Genomic DNA, 4,462 nt, shown 5'->3' with positions numbered 1-4,462 from the left:
CCAAGTGGAGGGATGCTAGTGAGCAGGGAGTCAGAAAAGACTTGTGCTTCTGGAGCCTGGAAAGCTGGAACAGTCCAGGGAAGAGGAGAGGCAGCCAAGGAGGCAGGGATGGTGGCTGGGAGAGCAGTGGGGAGAGGGGTGTCAGAGATGTTTCTCCACAGCTCTAGGAGCTGACCAACCAGCCAGGATGCAGTCAGGAAAACCCAGGGCTTCCTGAGACCCCGGGCCAGCCACGCAGGAGCAGGGACAGGAGGAAGACGATTCTGATGGGAAAGAGGCTGGAACCAAGAGGGTGGGTTTGCTTTTTGCTGCTGCGGTCGTTGGCTCGTCAGTTAAGAGAACTGCTGGCTGATGAAGCAGAGAGGAAGAGGAATGGAATGCGAAGCCACGTCATCACCACTGAAAGGAAAGTGAGTGGCTGCTGGCAGAAAATGTGTTTAGGAAGCGCAGTAACAGACCCTGCCAAGGAAGGTTGTCATGATTCACTCCTGGGAAGTGCTCAAGGCCAAAACGGAGGCTGGAGGAGACTCAGGGGAGGCCCCAGCAGGGGTCAGCAGCAGCCTGGTGGCCACGATAGGCTGACCTGAGGTGGCCTGGCTGATGGCTTGGCTCAAGAAGAGATACAATCTGTAGAGTTTGTAAAATCTGACCCTGGAGGCAGAGAGCCAGGGGGAGGCGTGGTTGCTCTGGCAACAAGGTTACCACGCAGGGCAGGTGGGGCAATCACAGGTGTGCCTCTCTTTGTACTCCAGGTGTGGGCTTAAGTGCAACAAAGCTGCAAAGAAACCATCGGGCCAGCCCCTTCACATTCAGTGCAAAAAACAGACCCAGACAGTTTTCTAGAACGGGAACATACACATTCTCTTAAAAAATTCAAATCATCTCCTAAATGCAAGGGGAGAGGTCATTCTTTAATGAATACCGGGAGGGAAGTCAAGAATACTTTCGAAACAAAAGTAACCGAGACCTGCTTCTAAAAAATCTGTTTCATAGGTAGGATTTTCATCCATGTCACTTTCTTAAAGTGGGACAATCCAGAATGGCCCCTCTGGGTTTAAGGAAATAGTGAGCCCTGATTCTCAATCACAGTGGGTCTGTAAATTGGTGCAACCACTTCAGAAGACTGTATGGCATCATCAAGCAAAATGATAAGTGCACACAATCTTTGAACCCTAATTGCTCTTCCAGGGATTTTTCTTGCACATATGCTGGGTAAAAACTGGAAACAACCCAAGTGTTTGGCAACAGGGGATTGATACAATGTTATGCCACCGCATAGAGCAGTACTGTCTTTAGAAGAATGTGGTAGACATAAAAAAGCTCCACGAAATGTTCAGAAATACTGTGAAGTGAAAAAAGCAAGGTGCACAAGAGAGGACAAAAAGAAAAAAGGCCTTGCAAAAGTAGGTTGTATATGCACAGGGAATTTGGAAAGACTGCAAGACACTGGCCCTGGAGAAATGGGCCGGGGGCTGGGCTGGTGGGAAAATGTACTTTTCATTGTAAATCCTTTTGGGCTGGTTTAATTTTTACTGTGTGCATGTATTAATTTTCAATTAAAAATAAAAAAAGATTAAAGAGAAAAAAGTCAGTTTCTTCCTTAGGAATCCTGATAGAGAAGTGATGGGAGGAGTCTCCTGGGACAAAACCTGCTGTCCCATGGAACCAAGCTGCTCCAGCAAGATGTTACACACACCATCCTGAACCAGAGGGGTCTCTTTATTTACTGAATTTTTATTGTTATAAAAGTAGTATATGGTTAGTAAAGGAAGGCTGGAAAAGTAGAAGGAAGATAGAAATGGCTGGTAGATATGCCACCAAACTCAACACTTTTCATATAGTCGGTGTTTTCCCAGGAGAGAGTTTTTTCCGTAGTTGGAATCATAATGTATCCCCACTTGGCTTCCTGAGTTTTTTTACAAATACAATTTGTAGCATTGGATTACAAATATTTTCCTGTGTCCCTAATAATCTTGACAAAAGACACAAGTTATTTTTGTGGATATGATTCTGTCTTACCCAACTCTTCCCATAGTCGACCCTCGCTGCAGTGTAAGATCATTTGATTTTCTGGCATTTTCAGTGAGAGGCAGAGCCACTCTCTGTCAGGACTTTGATATTCATGGCTGTCTGTGAGTGCAATTATGGATTTAAGGGACCCTTGCACCTGTTGGGAAACTGCCTCCGTGACTGTTGGCAGCTTTACTTGGAAAGTGACCAACCCATGTGGACTGACACCAGAGTTCAAGACGCCCCCTGGTGGCCGGTAATCACGTGGTTCAGGTCCTGGCCCATTTCGGTTCTTTGTAGTTGCAGATAAAGAGCACTTTTATAGAATCCTGTCCTCTTCCAAACCAGTGTTGTTCGATCAGTGGGGAAAGTCACTGTTGCCGGCTGCCTGCCAGAGCCCATGGGAGCTCACCGAGGCTCTGCCTTCCGGGCACTGGTCAGCAGGGCCACCTGGGAGACCCACCTCATGGCAAGTGCCCACCAGGCTCCAGGCGCATCACATAACCTCACAGACACCCTTTGATACAGGTGTTACCACTCCCTTTACAGAGATGCAAACTGAGGTTCAGAAATGCCAAACGTTAGTGGCAGGCCTGGGATTCAGACCTTGGCCTCACTCCTGTGTGTGTGATTCAGGGTCTGATTTGCAGCTCTGAAAGAGAGTTACCAGAGACACAGAAGGGGAGATGGGGTGTATGATGCTGCAAATGGAGACCTCACTTTCCCATTCCTGGGGACACTCCAAGCTTGAGGAAGCCATGGGCTCAAGGGCCTATGGGAAGGACAGCCAAGCGTACAGAGGACCGTCTACAAATCTGAACAAAATGTGTGTCTGCTGGGACCCAGGAGAACCCAGAAAGGCCACCTCTGGAGGTGCGAATAGCAGAAATGAAGCTGGAAATGGAGTGAAAAGGCAAGCTGGTGGAACCAGGAGTGGCAGGGGACCCCAACATGACCGGGGAGGGGGGCAGGGGAGAGAGGGCTGGATGGGGAGAGAGAAAAGGGGCTGGATGGGGAATCCTTCATTCCTGGTAGATGATCAGGGGCTTGGAGATGTCCATCTTAGGTCTGGAGGTGTCCCAGCTCTGCAGGACATCCCCAGCAGGTCTGTCTACTTTCACCCCGGTGAGGGGCCGGGACCCGCCCTGCTCTCCACCACCTCAGTAAGTGTCCTTGGCCTTTGATTTGGGAGGAGCCAATGGGGGCAGGGTTAATTCTCAGGAGAGGAGAGCATCGCTCTTTCCTGATGAGCCCCGAGCAAGGTCTTTGACTGGTTTTCCCAAACGGGCTTCCTCGATGGCAGCGACCAGGTGACCAGGGGCTGACCCACTTGCCTTGGGCTCCCTGGCCCTGGGAACCGGGGTGCCTGACCTGGGAGGCTCCCTGTGAGTGGCCACTCCTCCCCCTCCTCCAGCCCCAGACATCTCGTTATCAGGTCTGGGGCTGAGAGAATCTCATTCCTGATTACACCCGCCATCCAGTAGCTTTCCAACTTCACAGCCAAGTGTTTGCTCCTCTATTCGTCATGGTTCTCCGGAGAAACAGCCAACAGGAGACTGGCAGTATTTGCACATAACCTGTGCACATCCTCCTGTATCCTTTAAATCATCTCTGGACTACTTATAATGCCTAATACAATGTAAATGCTATGTAAATAGTTGTTATACTGTATTGCTTAGGGAAAATGACATGAAAAAAGTCTGTACATGTTCAGTACAGACGCAATTAAAAACATTTTTTTTCAATGTGCAGTTGGTTAAAACCATGGATGTGGAACCAGCTGTACATATCTATATAGAGAGATACACATAGATAGATAGAGATCTATTTTAAGGAATTGGCTCGTGCAATTGTCGAGGATGGCAAGTCCAACCTCTGCAGGGTGGGCCGGCAGGCCTGAGGCCCAGGGGAGAGCTGAGAGTGCAGGTCCGGTCTGCAGCCCATCTGCTGGCCTGTTCTGTCTTCTTCGGAGGTCAGTCTTTTTCTATTAAGGCCTTCAGCTGATCGGATGAGGCCCACCCACGACAATCTGCTTTACTCGGTTCACTGATTTAAATGCTAATCTCATCTAAAAAATACCTTCACAGAGACATCTAGAACAATGTTTTACCAATTATCTGGGTACTGTGGTCCAGCCAAGTTGACACACAAAATTGACCTTCACAGCTCCCTTTGCTTTTGGGGACTCAGTGAATAGACACTGCCACTCCCCTCCATGCCTGCAAGTGTGGGTGATGCCTGTCTATCTGCCCAGGCTTGGAGGGAGTGGGAGTCCCGGGGTACAGTGAAGGGCTTCCATCAACACAGGAGGGGATGGGAAGCCTGATGATCAATACTTAGATATATTGTTGGGTGATGTGTGGAGTGACCTCGACCTCCCCACTCCTTCCAGTTCTTAGAGCTGGGACTTCATGGTCCCTCTCCTGCCCTGACCTTGTCCTGGCGCTCAAAT

Source organism: Galeopterus variegatus, unplaced genomic scaffold, assembly GCF_000696425.1.
Source record: "Galeopterus variegatus unplaced genomic scaffold, G_variegatus-3.0.2 Scaffold2495, whole genome shotgun sequence".
Classification (NCBI taxonomy): Eukaryota; Metazoa; Chordata; class Mammalia; order Dermoptera; family Cynocephalidae; genus Galeopterus; species Galeopterus variegatus.
This window is presented reverse-complemented; position numbering follows the sequence as displayed.